Raw genomic sequence first — 19,229 nt, forward strand, 5'->3', positions numbered from 1 at the left:
GGTTTCCATAATATGCAGTCCCTGTATAGATCGGAGGGTTAGGATCATCCAACCGTCACGTGGACAGTTTGGATCATGCTATAGTGTGGTCTGTGCAATACTTTTTGAAAAATACGGGACTATAAGTTCTTACAGCATATAATTTATCGGTTTAAGGTTTAAGCGCCCCCCACGCTTATAGTCCTGTATTTTTCAAAAAGTACTATACATACCACATCATGGGATGATCCGAGCGTTGGGGTAAATAGGTTGTGCCACAAAAATCATTTCCATTGGATGATCTTAGCCCTCCGATCTATAAAAGTTTCCACAATATGCAGTTCCTCTATGGATCAAAGGGTTGGGATCGTCCCGTAGAAATGATTTTTTGGGGCACAACATATTTGCATTATGCCCGATCACATGGACGGTTTGGGTCATCTTATAGTGTGGTCCGTATAGAACATTTTGAAAAATACGGGACTATAAGGGCTTACATCATATAAAAACTCTGTTTAATAATGACTCACAGAGTCACAGTCTCACTTTCTCTATTCTAGCTTTTATATGGTGCAAGCTCTTATTTTTCGATATTTTTTTTTAAATGACTGTAAGGCCCATACCATTGGATGATCCAAACCGTCCATATGATGGGCTGCAGCTTCAATAAGTTGTGCCCAAAAAATCATTTTCATAGGATGATCCTAGCCCTCCATTTCTTTACTCGAGCTTTTATGCGGTGTAACTGTGTAAGCCCGTATAAGTCAATATTTTTAATATTGGACATATTAACAACGGAGTTTTGTATGGTGCAATCCCGTATAGTACTGTACGGATTACACCATAGGATATTCAAATATTCCATTTGATAGGCAAAGCCTAAATAGATTATGCCCAAAAAATCATTTTAATAGGATGATCCTAACCCTCAATTCTTAAGTAAGGAAGACGGCTGAGCATTTTCTAGGAAAATGAAATACCAAATGTTGTTTGGTTGTCATTTTTAGCTCAAATCCCATTGTACTACTAGACATGGAAGAGACATCATTATTAGCTTTTTCCTATGTAGCGGGATTGTTCCCTCCCCTACTTTTCCAATGCCAAACCTTATTTTTGGTAAATTTTAGAGGGGAGAAGAGTAGAATATGATATACCACGTGTAATCATTACTTTTTTCTCTCTTTCTCTCTCTTCTACTATGTATTTTGTTAATGACACCCCTCCATTCTCCCACTTGCTTTCACATCTAACCAAACACACCACAAAAATTCCCTCTAATCTTCTCTAGACAAGTCTACACATATCCCACCTTTGTCGCCTCCTTGTTGACTACTACTTCCACTAAAATCTCATTTAACCAAGGAACGGCATATTATGGAAACCTCGACAGGTGGGAGGGTTGAGATCAATTATAGAAATGATTATTTTGGACACAACCTATTTATGTTCTGTCCCATCAAATGAACGGCTTTGATAAGCCGTACAGTATTTTTTGAAAAATACCGGACTATAAGTGCTTACACAGTTACACCCTGTTAAACTCCTGACAGCAGTACACTTGGTCTTCTTCCCCATTTGCATGTGATAATCTGTACTCAGTTTAATAATGCCACTCTCTTTCTTTACTCAATAATGACTGTTAAAAGCTAGTACAATCCGCAATCATGATTTTGCCAGAGTCTATTTGGTGTGTCCCCGTGAACTATGACTTTTCGAAAAGTACAGTGGGGCCCATTTCAAAGGATGATCCAAACGGTTCATTTGTTGGGCCACAACGTAGATAGGCTGTACATAGAAGATTGTTTCCATAGGGTGATCCTAACCCTCTGATCTATATAGGTTTCTATCAGTGCAGTCCTTCCATAGATCGCTGGGTTAGGATCATTCTATGGAAGCAATATACGGTTGGCGTACCGTCTATTTACATGGCGGTGCGGCTAATGGACGATTTGGGTCTTCCTTTGAAGAGGTCCCCTTGTACTTTTTGAAAATATGCGCACACATCTTATAAACTCTTGTGCATGCTTCATTTGAACTTCTAACCTCTTTTTATGAGGACATTTTATATGGTATGCCACGGTTTGTTTTTTTTGTTTTTTTTTTTTCAAAAAATGCTATATGGCCCACTCCATAGATGATCCAAACCGTTCATATGTTGGGGCGCAATGTAAATTGGTTGTGCCCCAAAAATCAATTCCATGGGGATGATCCAAGCCCTCTGATTTATATAGAGACTGCAAATTATGGAAACCTCTGTAGATCCGAGAGTTAGGATCATTGTTAACCCAAGGGTTCTCATAGGTTCAACTAATTACCATATCCTTGTTGTTTTGATGCTAGCAAATTCAAATTGATTAGTGTTTATGGGTTAATATGTTGCCTTGTATTGTTGTGTTATAGATAGGAATTTCACTCTTCAATTTGAACCTACCACGTCTACACACTACATGTTGCTTGAGGATCAGCATACACAAATGGCCAAGAGAGCTTGCACACATTGAGACGTCATCACTAGAAGATGTTCGAACATAGCATGCCTTGAATCCAATTGAAGATCAAGTTGAAGGCTAGGAGTTCATCGGGACGGGCCATGATTAGCCTGGCACATCTCCCACTTGCATTGGTGGATCCATCTATGAACAACATCTAGGGGAAGGTCTTTTCTTGATGATCCGTAGGAGCCTCCTGTCCCTCAGATTCTTCAAGGCGGTACCGTGCACTCCACCGCGAAGTCTGCGAGGACTTGCGATTTAATGGCCGGACAAGGTCTAAACTAAATATCAAATTTGCCTAGCTTGACCGGCCAATTAATCAATCTTCTAAATGTGTCTGTTTTTTGAAGAGTTTTCCGCAGAGGTTGGTCGGTCAAGAGTACGATGGAGTGAGCCTGATTTCGTAAGGACAAAGCTTCTGAGCGGCTACTACCACGATGAAAGTGAACTTCTCAATTTTTCGGTACCTCGTTTATGCTCCATGGAGAACTCGACTTACGTTGTAGACCGGCTGTTCATTCCTCCCATCTTGGTGAACCAATACCATGCTAACAACGTTTGGGCTTATAGCGAGGAAGAGGTATAAGTCTTCTCCCGGCTTTAGCTTGTGAGGCATGGGAGGTGAGCTAACGTAAGCCTTGAGTTGCTCGAAAGCCGCTTGACTTTCCTCTGTCCAGGCAAATCCCTTCATGTTCCTCAAGATCTGAAAGAACGGAAAGCATTGTTCTAAGGTTTTGGACATGAATCGGCTTAGCATGACAATCCTTCTGGTGAGCCTCTATACCTTGAGGATATTTTTCAAAGGGGCCATGTCTAACACAACCTTGATCTTCCTAGGGTTCACCTCAATTCCTCACTGACTAACCATGAAGCAGGGAAACTTTCCCGAGGTTGCCCGAAGCACACTTGGAGGGATTCAATTTCATTCGATAATGGCGAATGATATAGAAGGTTTATTTAAGATCGGCCACATGCTGACCGGCTTTTAAGCCTCTTGACGAGCATATCATCGACATACACTTCCATGTTTCTGTTGATCCGGTCCTAGAAAAGCTTGCCAACAAGCCTCTAGTAAGTTGATGATCTGCCCCCTGCTCGGTGATGAGGACGTCTTTGGGATGTCGAGACTGTACATCTAAATATGGCTATATCCAGAGAAGGCATCCATGAAGCTCAACATCTCATGTCCAGAGGTGGCATCGATCAGGAGATCAAATCCGGGGAAGATGATAATGGTCTTTAGGGCACGTACGATTGAGATCAGTGAAGTCGATGCAAATTCGCCACTTCCCAATGTTTTTTTGACCATCACCTCATTGGCGAGCCACTCTGGATAATGTATTTCGCGTACGAAACAAGCCTGGAGTAGCCTATTGACCTCCTCCTTGATGTTAATTTGCCTCTCAGAGGCAAAATTTCTTTTCTTCCGCTTCTCGGCTTGAAGCTCGAGTCTACGCTGAGCTTGTGAACAGTAACTTCGGTGTAAATTCCTGGCATGTCTGATGCTGATCAAGCAAAGACATATGCGTTAGCCCTTAAGAAATTGACAAGCTTGGTGCGAGGCTTACCTGAGACTAGAGAGCAGATATGAACGGTTTGTTCTTCGTCCCCTTCAAACAAAGGGGCTTGGGTGAGTTCCTCTACAAGTTTTCCTTGGATTATCCAAGCTTCATCTCGGAGATTCAGAGCTTTAATGGAGACAGATTCAGTGACCTTGTTGGTGCCCTTGAGAGTGGTGACGTAACGACTCCTCAACATTTCTTGGTCATCCTTTACTTCGCCCACTCCATAATTTGTGGGGAACTTCATCTTGAGGTGACTGATGGAGAGGACGGCCTTTAGCTCATTGAGGGTGGGTCTTCCGATAAAGGCATCGTGGGCCGAAGGCACTCAAACCACCAGGAACGTCTGCAAGATTGCCCTTTGGTGGGGCTCGGTACCGAAGGTTACCGGGAAACTGATTGACCCTTCAACATTCACCGTGCCCCCTAGGAATCCGTAGAGTGACCAATCCACGAGAGTGAGCAGGTCGAGCCCAAGCATCATCCTTTTGAAAGCATCGTAATGTAAGACGTTCATCGAGCTTCCATTATTGACCATTATCTTCTTAACATTGAAAGTGGTGATGGTAAGTGTCACGACCACCACGTCATTATGAGGTGTTGAGATGCGTTTGTAATCATGATCTGAGAAGGAGATTACCAGGCCGGTCCTTGGCAGGTCAATCTTTGGAGGGCGTTCTTCTGCTTTTTGGCTAGTCCATCCACGGAGTGTATCTGATTAGCGTAAGCTTTGTGTCCAGCCATAGTTGGACCTTCAACCGCTTGTCCTGCAACGATAATATCAATAACACCGGTAGGGGTGGGACGCTGCCTCTCTTGCTGGGGTTCCGGAGATCATCGAGGAGTGTGTCGGGGGCATTCCTCTTCACAAACTTGGCTAGAGATTGATGATCTCCTTTAGGAGGTCAGTGTTCGTTCCTTGGCGGGTCCCGTGGGTATCTACCGAGGTACGCCCCCCCTATCAACTTCTTGTTCTTTTGTCTCAGGTGCCATCACTTGTCTGCAGTGTGGCTGTGATCCTGGTGAAAGCAACAATACTTACTAGTGTCACGCTTTTGTTATACTTGTATTTTTCATCTTCTTCGATCACTAGAGGATCTCTTGGTCTACAATTTCGTGGAGAATATTGGAGGCTGAGGTATTTAAGGGTGTGAACTTTTTGAAGTTTGGGGTCGAGCTTTTGATTGGAGTTGGAGGGCCGGTTGTCTGGCTGAGCCTGCTTGTTCTGCCCATTAGAGGTCTTAGTTTCATCCTTTCGCTTTTCACCGGTCCAAGCAAAGCTCAACCTCATTCTCAATGGTGAAAGATTCTTCGGCATTCATGTATCTGTCTTCCTGAGCCATGAGATCTCAGAGAGCGTATCCATGGCAAATGAGGTCTTTAGGTCGCGATCACGTACGATCATCTTCAGGGTGACCATGGAGAGGTCTTAGCTAATATCCTTGACTTGAGCAAGTTTGGCGTAGAAGGGGCCAATGATTTCCCTTAGAGCCTCCCATTAGGCTTGCCGGAGGGCCATCAGAGAGTCAATGGGCTTGTGATAGGGCCGGTTGTTGCCAAAGCATGCGACGAACTCTCGAACGAGCTCTAGAAACGAGCCAATAGAGTTCGACCGTAGGCGAGCATACCAGCTGCTCGTTGTATTCTTCAATATGGAGGAGGAGGCCTTGCACATGACACTATCTAACACGTTGCAGAAGCCGATGGCGCGGGGTTCCCCACCAGGCAAATATTTCTTAGATTTTTACTAGGATGGTCCCGCTCTTCCTCGTCTCACCCCATGGGGTGCGAGCTAAACTTCTAGGAGTCGTGGTGTGGATGGAGGAACACTTTGGAGTCCCACCGGCAGATTCTGCAAATCGCTGTCCGTCATGCCCCTCATCCGACATGACAAATCGTTGAATTGCGCTATAGTAGGTCCCACTGGAGATGGAGTGGCGGACGTTGGAGATTCATCAATGTGGGGTGCTGATTTTCTCCCTTCGGAAGGACTTGAGTGGAGCCAGAAGCTTGATTAGTCCGGCTTCTAGTGACAATATTGTTTTGATTTGGGTATGTGCGTAGACACCCCATTTTGACCGGACCCGAGTTCGCGTTGCTTGTGCAAAGCCTCGCCAAATCAGTGAGCTGGGATCCCAAATTGAACCCTAGGGTAGCTTAATGTCTTCCTTAGGTTTCCATAAAATTTTGTCGAGATCCGAGCGCATTTGCTCAATGAACGAGCCGAGAGAATGTGCGTAGGGGTGGTTATTCGGTTAAAACCGAACCGAAAAAACCGAAATGTTAAAACCGAAATTATTTCGGTTTCGCAAAATTCGAACCGAAACCGAAACCGAATTATGAGAAACCGAACCGAAACCGAACCGATTACAAATTCGGTTATTCGGAATTGTGAGAGGAAAAGAGGGAAAAAGGTAAAATTTAGGCTTGGATCGGAGGGCTAGGATCATCCGATCAAAATGAATTTTTGAGCACAACATAATTAAGTTGTGATCAATCAAATGGACGGTTTTGATCATCCCACGGAGTGCACATAAAGCAACTTTTTTTGAAAAAAAAATGGTTTCATCCCTTATTTCGGTTATTTCGGTTAACCGAATTTTTTTTTTAGATAACCGAAACCGAAACCGAATAACCGAATTTCCCAAAAAACTAACCGAAACCGAACCGAAATGGAGAAAAACCGAACCGAACCGACCAAATCGGTTCGGTTCGGTTCGGTTCTTCGGTTATAACCGAATAATGCTCACCCCTAAATGTGCGCAGTGCGGACCAGAAGGGGGGTGAAACATCTGAAAAGGGGGTTGTCCACGAGAGAAAAAGGAGGTAAATATATCATTTGTGTATAAAGGGGGGTGAATTAGCCCGTCCGGGACGGAGCTGATTCGTGCGCCCATCAAAATTTGTGCGCCCATCAAATGGGTAGTGCGGATATCAGCATCCTTATCTTTGATATAAAAAAAAAATCGCGAATAACAAAGGAGGAGACTATTCATTTTTTCTCGTCGAAAAACGGAGAGAGAGAGAGAGAGAGAGATTAGAAAAGGGAATTTCCTTCTCCGGTCATCTTCTCCGGGAAGCCTCACCGGAGCCCGACCCTACCTTCTTCTTCTCCTTTTATTCCTTCATCCATTACCTCAATTCACATCTTATACCCATTTCCTATCACCGTCTCTAATTCCGGTGATTTCTTCATCTTAAATCACAGATCCGACAACCTTCCCCATCAAAAACCTCCATTATCTCCACCAATCTCACTCTCCAGACCTCATTCCTACCATAGCCATCTCCTCCATTACCAGATCCAAGCTCTCAGCCATTTTTTCCGATCAGAATCCGGTTAGTTCTCCGATCACCGACGATACTGCGGCCGCATCTCCGACCAGTTGTTTGGCTAGATCTTGATCTTTACCGTCCAATTCGAGATCAGATCTAGCTATTCTAAATCTTCAAATCTCAGATTTATACCCTTTTCGTGTTTAAAACCCTAGATCTATCCCTCTGTTAGCATCAAATTTCAGATCTAGATGCCTTTGAAGTTCAATTTGTTCGTGAAGGCCTAAATTTATTATTCTCGATCGAGATTGAGCATTGCTTGTGATATCAATTCGTGTGGTTGGAAATCAAAGGTCAGATCTGAAATTTGAACGCCTATTCATTTGCTAAGGTGTGTGGTTATATGTGATAGATCATGGTTTTTAATGACATGATATTAGGCTTAATATATGCGAGTGAACTTCTTTCAGCTTTATATATGTGTATATGAAATTATGATGTTCATATTATAAAAGAAAGCATGTTGAGAATGAAAATTAGTTCAAGTTGATTAACCTCTGCGCTGAGTTAGAATTTATTCTTACCTGATGAAGCACGAGCATCTAGTTAGACATGTAGCTTATTTTACTACATTTTTTGTGGATACATATGATCAAATAATAGTATTTTTTTTTTATGATTTGTATAACTAATGTGTTGTCTTTTAATAGGCATTGATATTCTTAATTTAAAAGTGCGTTTGGCTGAATTTTTTTTTTGTACAATGACATTGTGTCATGGACATTGTTTGACTTATCTCTGTTCATTCATGTTCATTTAAAGAGTGATACCTGTGTTTACAGGAGATTTAATTTGATGAGAGAACAAGGTTTAATCTTTGTCAAGCCATGCACATCCAAACTTGATTTTCTGAGAGATCAGTTCTTTGTATATATCCTACTATGCTCTATATGGGGGTAGTTCATTATAATGGTTTATTTTCTCTAGTTCAAATTCTAGATTATATTATATGGGTGGATTTGTGATCACTTAAATGACATAAATTTGAATAGGTTTTGCATAATTGTGGTGTAAGATAATGATTGTATTTGAATGATCCACATGTATATTTCAGTTTTCCTCGTTACCACTGGCACTATAAGTTACATCAGGTTCTACTCGGTTCGATGAGTAGCAATGACTTTGCTTGAGTCATCAGAAGAGGTTTTCGCTTAAATTGTTTGGAGCATGTGTTTGTATGAATAGATAGTATCTGTTGAAGTCTTCAAAAGCTCATTCATATAAGGGGTGTGCATTGAATGTTTAAGTAACACGATGGTACATGCGCAGCATCTGATTGTTATCATTTTAATCTTTTCATTGGTTTTAAATATTTTTATGGCTTGTGCTTTAAAATTGTAACCTGGGCTATTATTAGTTTCAGTATTTGTAGAATTTATCTTGGATATATATACAAAAATAACCGCAGGTAAGGAGAGTTAACATAGCTTTAGAAATTATTAGTGAAATCTTTTGGAGAAGTAAGTGCTTGTATGTCCATGTATGGGTCCATCTGTGGGTAATTAATAATAGTGCTGACTTGCTATCTTCTCCTGTTTGAGTTTTAAATGTCAATTCCACATCTAATATCAAATGGTTAAAGGGTATAACTGAGAAAGGTCTTGGATAGTTGCTAGAAATTTGTTCGAGTTACTATCATTTAGGTTTCAATAATATTTCTTTATTTTCCTTTTGTTTCAAAACAAAATAAAAGCATATAACCTGTTAGGTTTAAGACCCTTTTGAAATTGCACAATCAGGTGGACCTAGGATTTTGAGTTGCGTCTAACTTGATGGTTTTAGACGGCACCATCGTATTTGCTCTCATCTAAATCTTGAGATGAATTCTTGGTTCCATATGTTGATGATCCAAATCTTAATTATTTTCATCTGTTGACATGGTCTCTATTGTAATGATTGCTTTAAATTCCTTTTAGATTATGATAATTCCAGCGTTAAAATTAATTCCAAAAATTTCTTTCCCTGTGCTATATTGTTATGTAATAATAGTGATTAAAGTGTTGGTTAAGGTAAGCTTGATGATTTCCTTTATGTTTTGAATAAAAAAAAAAGGGGGGGGGGGGGATGGTGCATAACCTGAAATCATTTTTTCCTTAGGGGCATGTAATCTTTTAGATAGGTTTAGATATTTATTCCTATCACTGCGAGGGCAATGATGGCGATAGTCGGAGCCTCCCCTTTAGAGAGACAATTTGTGTCTCTATAGAAAAAGCCCATCCCTAGGGGATTTATTCAGTCCAAGTAATACTCCCCTCTTTATTTTAGTAGACTAACACAGTCTTTTAGACGCCCTTAGACATTAGTAGCCCCTTTATTGCAGGGGCGATGAAGGCGCTAGCCCGAGCCCATTATTTAAGGGGACTTGCTCAGTCTTAGTAGAGCTTCCCATCTTTTATTTAGAGACTTCTCTAGTCTTTTAGAAACTTTTAAGTGGTAGTTTCTCTTCCTCATTTAGGAGACCATTGTGGTCTTATTAGCGAGTTCTGTGCTAGGAGACACACTCTGTCTCATTGAGTTAGTTCTCTTGTGGATACAAGCCTCATTTTGGACCTACCCTTAGGGAGGTCGCTTTAGTTTGGTAGAGAGTATACTCATAGGAGGCATGCCTTGCCTCATTTATAGAGCCCCTATTTGGAGACAAGCCTTGTCTCATTTAGAGGGTTTCCATTTTTAGAAGGCTTATCCAGCCTTATATTAGAGCGAATCTTTGACTATTTCTTCCTTTAAGTTGTAGTATTAGAGAGCATTTGGCTCACTTATCTTCGTTAGTATTTTTTTTTATTAGAGAGTCGTTGGCTCGCTCGTCCTTTGGATGGCATTGATAGAGAGCCTCTGTCTCAGTTGTGCTCATCCCTTGGTATTATCTGTTAGGAGTTTCTCCTTAGTATTGTCGTCGCTCTTGTTTGTTAGGGACTAACACGGTCTCATTAGAGCTTTACCTTTTAGGTTTTTTGATCGTTGTCTTTATCCTTGATCTTTAGTTTACCTTGTTTAGGGGTTTCCCCTATTTTCCCTAGGGTTTTGCTTTGTATGTTCCCTCCGGTCTTTGACCAAAAGGGTGAAATCAAAAATTTAAAATCCAAAAAACATGTTAAAACATATACAAATCCAAAAAAATATTGAAATACTTTAAAATTCAAAAACATTAGAAATTTAAAACATAAAAAATATTTGAAAATCTTGAAAAAGCCTAAAGTGTTGAGTGTTTTTGGAAACAGTAATTAGGAGAGTTCTTTTCGAATTACGTTGGCTTAATCCTCTTCCGAGGTACGTAGTGCAGCTTGGGATCTTTATCCCAAGTCCAGCCAAACCTTTAAAAATAAATTTGTCAAACTTTCCAAAAATGCAAAAGCTTCTTCAAAACCTTTTTCAAAGAGATCTTCCCCTAGAGTTAGGAGTCCGTCTTAGCCGTTTGGTTTGTTTTAGAGTTAGGAGTCTGTCCTGATTTGTTTGATATGGTGTGTCCTGTCGTATGAGTGTCCCTAGAGTTAGGAGACCTCGAGTCGATCGGTTAGACATTTAGTCGAACCGATGGCTAGACTAGGAAGCATATAGTCAGCCCATGATTTTCATTAGGTTGCACAGCCTAGATACACATAGGTTATAGGACCCACCTGCATTAGCTTAAGGCTAATCAACTTGCATTAGTTAGAACATATAGAGAGTCCTAAAAACTACAATTCACATGAATTTAAGCAGTTATACAAAAATCTTTTAAAATCAGTCGAGTCTAGTGGATCGAGTCTAGGTTAGTGGTTCTAGATAAATAGGCATCGTAGTTAGAATAGGTCATCGAACTACGTGGACTCCGATTCTTCCGGAGGCCGGGATACGTAGAGCAGCTGGGATGGACGGCCATCTTGGTCCGAGTCAGGTCGCATTAAAGTTAGGATTTGTTTTGTCATGTCGTATATATATGATTGATTTCTGTTGTATGTTTTGTTGTGTTTTCTTATTTTTTTGTACTGATCCTGTACCTTTAGCTGTAGCTTGCATGCTTTTGCACATCAGAATTTAGACACCCATAAGGCATGTCACTCATAACCTAGCTATGCTTAGGTGACACATCTTTCATTTTATTTTATATGTGCTTATTATCTTTATCCTCAGGAAATGCATACTTAGGTAGACGACTCCTGAGGATTGTTCCCATTTCACATGATTTTTATCCAAACTTCTTTGGAGTTAATAAAAATGGCATAAGAGACCAAGTGCTTGCACTCGGACGAATTGTGGGTGCTCTCAGACCTTCCCCATTCGTAACCAGGCACGAACCCATATATATTTCTAGTTATCCATTGCACAGAGGATTTGATTTTAGGGTTCCATGGCATATCCATGAATGGCGACTCTGAGTTTATTTCAGGTATGTCTTGGTTTCGAGCCTTGGCTCCGGATTGAGACATATATCTTTCTTTTTATATCGCCACTCGTGCTATGCTATGAGGGTGGCATCCGTTTCGAGAGTTCCTTGGCAGAGCTCTCCATTCACGTGGATGATCCGGAAGGTGTCGGGGACCCGTTCCCTCGCCTCTATCTCGGATCGGGGTCCACAATGTGGTATTCCTCATCTTAGAATTTCAAGAGGGGTCCCATGGTCGGCGTCAATCTAATGATGTTGGAATCTGGTTCACTGGTTGATTGATGTAGAGCTCCAATCAGTGGTAGACTTGCTCCATAGAAAACGCATAAGGGGTCCCGGAGTTGCGACTCTGGGACACCTTTCCGACACTCAAGTTAGAAATCAACACACAGGAGAAGCAAACAATGAAACTAGAAGGCTATGGGAGTATTGAAGGAGATGATTCGAGATGTTGAAGATGCATACCTTTAAGCATGAGGGTCTTTCATAGAGGAGGAGTTCAAGGGAGTTTAAGAGACTTGCCTTAGTGGGAGTCTTTCCTTATTGGAAGACTTCCTTGGAGTTAATTTCCATTCTTATCTGGATAAGTACCAAGTTTTCTCAAATGATTTGATTTCTAAGTTGGTTGACCGACCTTGTGGGTGAGTAGGTGTCCTCAGTCGGGACTTTCCTTTTGGAGCGCCTTCCTGGTTTAGGAGACGTTGCTAATCCGGAGATGGATAATACCGCTTGCCCTCATATTAGAGAAACAAGGCTAGTTTCTTACTTAGGAGGCATGCCACGCGCCATGCCAATACAAGAGATGCCGATTTTACTCATAACATACTAAAAAGATATGGGGTGTTATTTTCTTTTGGATGGGCAATTAATGGGCCTCACACGTGCTTTGCTGACTTGATCGGATCCATTGATTCAAAACAACAACCATAAGCACCACCAAATTGCATTGAGAACAGCTTGATAGGATAATCCTAGGCCGTTGATCCATCAACTCTCTCTTTCTTCCTGCTAATAAAAGCTAAATTATTGATTTTTGTAGTACTTTATTTTAGGCATAAGATGTCCATCCGAGATGTGACCAAAGCAACCTACCATGTGCGCCCACATGCTTACCTAACTTACTGCATAAAAGAAGCTACAAATGAGAGAAGTTACAGTGGGTGTTGATTTATCGTCGCCGTTCCATAACTACCTCCCCATGTGCAATGCTGCTGTACAAACAAAATTTTTTTTCAGGAAAAACTTTTCCATTAGAAATGTTTTTCTTGCAATCCAAACAGGGCTTTATTATTGTTTGGATTACAATAATTTTTTTGGAAAGGAAATTTTTTATCCAAAATTTCATGCTTTATCATTGTCTGATTACACATAAGAAAAAGTGGTCTTCAGTTCGAGTTTTATTTACAAGACCTTTAATTTATAATGTTAGCCCTAAACCTTATCATTTCCCTCTAAATTGTGGAAATAAAAAAAAAAATTTCTTAGGAAAATTTTTCCTCAAGAAATGTTCTTCCTCTCTCCAATCCAAATAGGTCTTTGAGTCAGAGGTGCAACTCTGGTCAGGTTGGGTACAACCTGAACCCAACCCAAGGAGCCATTTACTCAACCCGACCTGACCCAGACCTGATGAGGTTTAAGCAGTTCTAACCTGAAGACCTCTTTTTTCCAACCTGAACAACACCCGATCCGAGTTCCTATCAGACCCAACCGAACCTGATTTTTTAAACTTACTAAAAGCTAAAAAAGAAAATGATAAAAAAATGTCGGGTTTCATTCGAGTCAGGTTGCCCGAGCCCTCAACCCGAACCCAATCCGAACTCAACCCAGGTTAGGAAAACCCAACCCAAGCCCGACCCGACCCGACCCGACCCGACTTTTTTCGGGTATAATCCATGTGGGCCCCACTTCCCCATTCATTTGCATATTGACAAAAATGCCCGGAATATGTCATCACCATGGCGTAAAAATCACACACACCGCTCTTGTTCTTCCAATCAGATAAAAAGATGGATACGACCACTCTCTTTCCACGCTTTTGAGCCTTTCCCAAACCCCGTAAGAATCAGGCGAGAGAGATATAGAGAGCCTCTCATCTCCCTCCTGATCTTACCGACAAAAGCCCTAACCCACAATCCCTTTTCTCAAATCCCTCTCTCACCCATCTCTAAATCCCTCATTTTCTATGTCCCTCGAGGTATTTTTCATTTTCCCCATCAAAAACCCCCGTTTCTTTTCTAGGGCTACGATTGATTTTACATTTTTCTAATTTTTCCATGTCTTTGATTTCTTTGAATAAGTTGAGTTTTTCCATTTTTTTATGGACTTGACTTTTTTGGTGTTTGATTACTTGCTAGTTGGGTTTATTTATTCATTTATTTTTTTGAATGGGAGTTGCTAGTTGGATTTTATTAATCTACATATTTTAAATTCATATTCTAATTTCGCATCGAAAGCATGTGGGTTGGATTCTCTTATACATTTCCTTCTATTGCCGTTGCTTTGTTATGGTTTTTTTGTTTGTGGGTTCTTTTGATTTGTGGGAGGGGTGTGTTTGAAATCTTGAAATCTGGGTTTTTTGTCTGGGAAATGCTCTAGGATTTCTTGCTTGCTAGTAATTCATCTGGGTTTCGTCGATTGAGAGGTAGGTGAGATGAAGATTGTGTAGCTGTAGATGTCTTTTTTTGGAGGAATTCCTTACAAAATGTTCTTTTTTTTATCACATGGGGTTGCTTCATTATGACTATGGTTTTTTTTTTTTTTTTTTTTTTTTTTCACATTTTGGATAGAGATTTACGTGTTTTTTTTTGTATGGTAGAGTGATCTATTTGTTAGTATTAGTTGGGTGTAGATGAAAGCCAAGATTGTTGTGATTGTGCATCTATAGATGCCCTTCTGTAGGAATTCATTATAAAAATGTTTTTTTGACCATGGGTTTACTTCATAATGCTATTTTCCATCAATTTCGTGTAAAGATTTAGTTTAATATTCTTCGTGTGTAGAGATGTGCAGCCAGAATTTGCATTTACATCTGATGGGTTTATCTTTCCTTGAGTCTTGTAAAAAATTAGAGGTTGCTACAAGACAATTAGGTTGATTAATTCAATCGTTTTTCATGAATATTGAGAGGTCGCTGACAAGATCGTCTGAGCCTATCACATGATGCCAGCATGATCCAGGTCCTTCATCTAGGGGCACCTTATAGATGCTATTCGATGAATCTTAATCTGATTGGACAATTGTTGTTTGTGGCCATTTGATTCATGTCCTGCAAATTGGTGCCAAAGAAAAAATTGTGCGTCTCTCCATGTTCCAAGTCCTTTGGTAAAAAAGTTAGGATGTTTAATCGGAGGGGTCTTCAGTCTATGACATCACCAATGTGCAGTAGCTCTCGGGATGACTGATTCGGAGGGTGCTGATGTCATGTATGTAGCCTTATATGGACCTTGTTCATATGTTTTTTATCTCGACATAGTATCATTCTTCACATGGTTTCATTGGATTGCACGTGCATTTTTGCATGGGAATGACTATGTACTTGCATATTGGATGGTTTATACTATACACGTATAACATGTCACTCAACCAGGAATAATCACGGAAGGGTCCCATACTGGACTGTCCCACGGTTTCGGGACAGTGCTACCCCTCCAATCAACGGTGTCAAATGGGAATTGGTGGGGACATTCATTTCAGCCATCCAATTGTAAGTTCATCAATTAGATGATTAGCATTTTACATCCAGCAATATTTTTGGATCATGAGCCATTCCATGTTGTGACAATCTATTAGTGCCATGTGAATGACTAGAAGCCTAAAAGGGAAAAGTGACTGTTGGTGTGATGGGACCATCCCAAGGCCAATGTTTATTTTTCAAGTTTCTTTTAGGTATCTTTTGACTCTATTAAGTTATAGGAGGAGTGTGACAGTCTTTTCCCACCAATATCACTTGATTTCTTTAGGTTTTAAGTGTTTAAAATGGGGCCGACATGTTTATTGTTAAAATCTTATATGATGGGGATATTTAATTGATTGGTAATTAATCGCTAAAGTTGTTAAGTGATCAAAAGAGCCCACATTGCAGCATAAGGGAGCCCTTGTATTTGTGGGACTTGAAGTGGGTTAGTTTCCATAATGAGTTAGGAGTCCTAGTGGGCTTGAAGTGGGTTAGTTTCCATAATGAGTTAGGAGTCCTAGTAGGTTTGAAGGGTCCGTCCTAGTTTACTTGTAGTAGGGAGAATTCATGTAATAGTTTTATTTCAATGAGGAGTTAGTAGTTTAAGTACAACAAGAGTCTTAATTAGACTAGGAGTTGTTTTGCAACAAAGATTTAAGAGTCCTTTGTTTTTTCATTATGAAAGGTCTATTGGTCTTGAAAACAATTGAATACTCAACTCAACTCAACTAAGCCTTTGTCCCAAACTAGTTGGGGTTGGCCTTGAAAACAAGTGAATATAAATGAAATTTTGCTTTCTTATATTGATTGGATGTAGTGCGTTTTATGAAGTGTGATGCTTCATATCAGGTTAGTTTTCTACTCATAAACTCTTATCATTAGTTCTTCTTCTCTCTCATGTCCCTCATCTCTCTCGGTTGAGATTGTATGTTGCCTCTTTCCCCCGTTCTCCTTTAATTGTCCCCCAGCTCACAGTTGTGAGCCTTATATTTTTCTCCTTTTTTTTCTTTCTTTCCATCTTCTTTACGTCATTTCCCCCCTTCATTTCTTCTCCCTATATCTTTTGGCTGAGGTTATCCCCACCCGCGAATCTATGATTCACATCAATTTTATATCAGAGCTCAGATCCCATGTAGGGTTTCATCACTTGTAGCACTTCAAGTGCTTGGTAAAAGTCCTTGTAGGGTTTCATTGCTCTTAGCCCTTCAAGTGTTTGTGAAAGTCCTGATAGAGGGTTCCCCTTAGTTGTAGGCCTTAGGTTGTTCATCTATTCAAATTCCCCTTACAGTCTAGTTGGGTTGTTCTTGTTTGTTAGGTCGTCTTTCGGTAGAAATCGTGTCTCTATTGATATCTTAGATCGTAGGGTCCACTCCTAGGTCAAGTAGGCGTTAATTTCAATAGCCTAGTGTCATCTTAGTTTCTATTTAGGAGTCGGTCTCAGCTGTTTCTAGGGTCCGTAGGGTCCTATGTCGAGTCCAACCCCGAGGGGCATGGTAACAAAGTACTCAAGCTACATTGAATCAGCATTTAGACATGTTGACTGAGATTAAAGTCACCCGGAATAACATTAGCAGACATATTAGGCTTAAGGCTCCTGAAAATGCCGTGACCCCAAGGAATACACGTGCAACTTCTCACTTGTTGGTGCAAACCTGGAGGTTTGCGGTTAATTCCGAAAACTCTAGGAGCTCAATGGGCAATATTCTTTATGAGTAAAGTAGCCAACCATGTCCCAAACAGAAAATATATCAGACTTCAATAAATTGCAGCGTAGAAGATTTATGAGAGTTAGCCTTAAGGATAAACCATCAATAAGCAACTAACACATGCATCCATCACTAATAGAGAAAAGAAAGAAACTAATAGGTGCAAAATAAAGAAATAAAAATCTGCATAAATCTGTCCACAATGAAAAGAATATTTCTAGGGCCCAAAACCTAAGCTAATGTGAAGGGATATAACTCTAAACTAGTATAACTGAGGGATCAATCCTATGATGAATGAGGGCTAAAAGAAAAGGAAATAGGTATGAAAATATGAGAAAAGAACTCACCCGATGGCACAACAGTCCCTACACCTCAATATGCGTGAATGAGGCCCCAAGAAAGTGGTGGAGAAGCTCGTTGGCACGATCCATACACGGGACAGCAGCACCCTCTCCAAAATAGTGAAGTAAAGATAAAAGAAGAGAAGCAAGAAAAAAGAGAATAGATGGAGAATAAGAAGAAGAAAGATGAGGAGGAGATGGTGGAACCAAGAAAAGAGATGATGGGTTGTCAAGAAAGAGAAAGAATACGAGAGGTAGAGAAGGGAAGGGAGAAAACAAGGATTGATAGGGGAAGATTGCAATAGTATTGGTGTACATGGGGGGATGGCGGAAGATTGACAATGCCTGCAATGTCACTACCATAATTTTGGATGGAGGAATAGATGCAGAAGGTGTCAGCAAACTAGATCAAATCTAACCCCCTCACCAAGTATACCTCGAGGAGGAGGGGGGAGACCCACAATGAATCTCTGGCATGACCTAGTTAATAGACAACAAATATGGCTTTGCGCTCCCTGTCAATATCTTAATTTCAGATGGCGGGAGAAATGTTGCAGGTGTGATCGGGCCAGAACCCCCCTCAAGTGGGTTCCTTGTACTAGTTAATCCTCTAGGGAAGTTCTCAATGGTGGTGAGGATGACCCTTGGCCTGATTCGGGTAAAATCTTCCGTCATAGCAATTCAGGGTTTCCATCTTTATCTATCACGGGTAGGGAAGTGGGGAAACGTATGGGCTCCCTTAGAGCTTGCCTGATAGGGAGAAAGAAGAATCCTAATGAGACCTTGCAGGAGCTCTGGAATTGGGCACAAGCGTCTTGGGAAATCCCATCTTTACATTGCCTCTCTATTTTGGCGACGAATGAAGTTCTTTTTATGTTTGAATCTGAGTTTAAAGCATTACAAATTCTTGCTAAGGGATCTGAGGCCTTCGACAATTACTTGCTCTCCCTCTTACCATGGAAAAAAGGAATTCATTCAGGCAGAGGAGGGAGATGAGGCTTTTTGGGTTCACTTTTTCGGTATCCCACTGCACGCCTGGGCTGTTTCAACGGTGGAGGCGGTAGGGGGCCTTTTTGGTAAGGTTGTAGAAACCAAGATGGAAGGTCACCATTAGAACTGCATGAGTTATGTCTCGGCCAAAATTGTAGCTCCCCGCTGAAACTTTCTTACTTCCCGCGTTAAGCTCAAAATTTCAGAGCAAACCTATACTGTTGGGGTTGAGCTTTCGAAGGAAATCCCCGCTCCAGCTATTTCTGGATTGGGTTCTTGTTCGCCGGAGGAACGACTTCCAGCGAGTAAGGGGTGTTTGCCTGTCGAGCCGTTGAGCCTAGTAGGGAATTCAAATTTCAAATCTACCCAATCAATTCTTCAGGTTGGTGCGCCCAAGAAAGCCCAGTTGGCTCGACCCAAAAATCCATCAGTTAGTCCTGAGATACCTAAACCTAGAAACCCTACCCCTAGGCGGAAAATTGATTGCTTGGACACGAATACATAGCCAACTGGCCTGCACCTAAGAGTCAGAAAAAGCTTTGACTATCGAGCCACTGGCGGTGTCTATGATGGTTCAAATCCTGTGGCTAAGGGGCTAAGATCTCAAGGAAGTACCTTTATGAAATTACTGGAGAATACCCTGGCTTCGAAATCAGGATCAAGGAAGATAAACAACAGATTGTTCAAGCTCCTAAAATCTTTTCCCAAATCTGGTAGGTTAGGTCCCATCTGCAGCTAATTTCGTAGTTTTGGGCCCTAAATGGATTCCCCTAGTCTCAGATCTATA

At 41.0% G+C, this 19,229-nt stretch overlaps 1 protein-coding gene across 2 annotated transcripts in view; it reads left to right on the forward strand.

Moving 5' to 3' along the window:
- Positions 1-13,701: 13,701 nt before the first annotated feature.
- The window catches only part of LOC143857702 (uncharacterized), a 30,283-nt gene continuing 24,755 nt past the window's right edge, over positions 13,702-19,229 (forward strand). For both annotated transcript variants that reach the window (XM_077368146.1, XM_077368147.1), the window contains exon 1: positions 13,702-13,926. The gene's annotated coding sequence lies outside the window, so the exon portion shown is untranslated. The remainder of the gene's footprint in view (positions 13,927-19,229) is intronic.

This window comes from Tasmannia lanceolata, unplaced genomic scaffold (assembly GCF_043159265.1).
Source record: "Tasmannia lanceolata isolate RefF3 unplaced genomic scaffold, GAP_Taslan_0.1 ptg000025l, whole genome shotgun sequence".
NCBI classification, from domain to species: domain Eukaryota; kingdom Viridiplantae; phylum Streptophyta; class Magnoliopsida; order Canellales; family Winteraceae; genus Tasmannia; species Tasmannia lanceolata.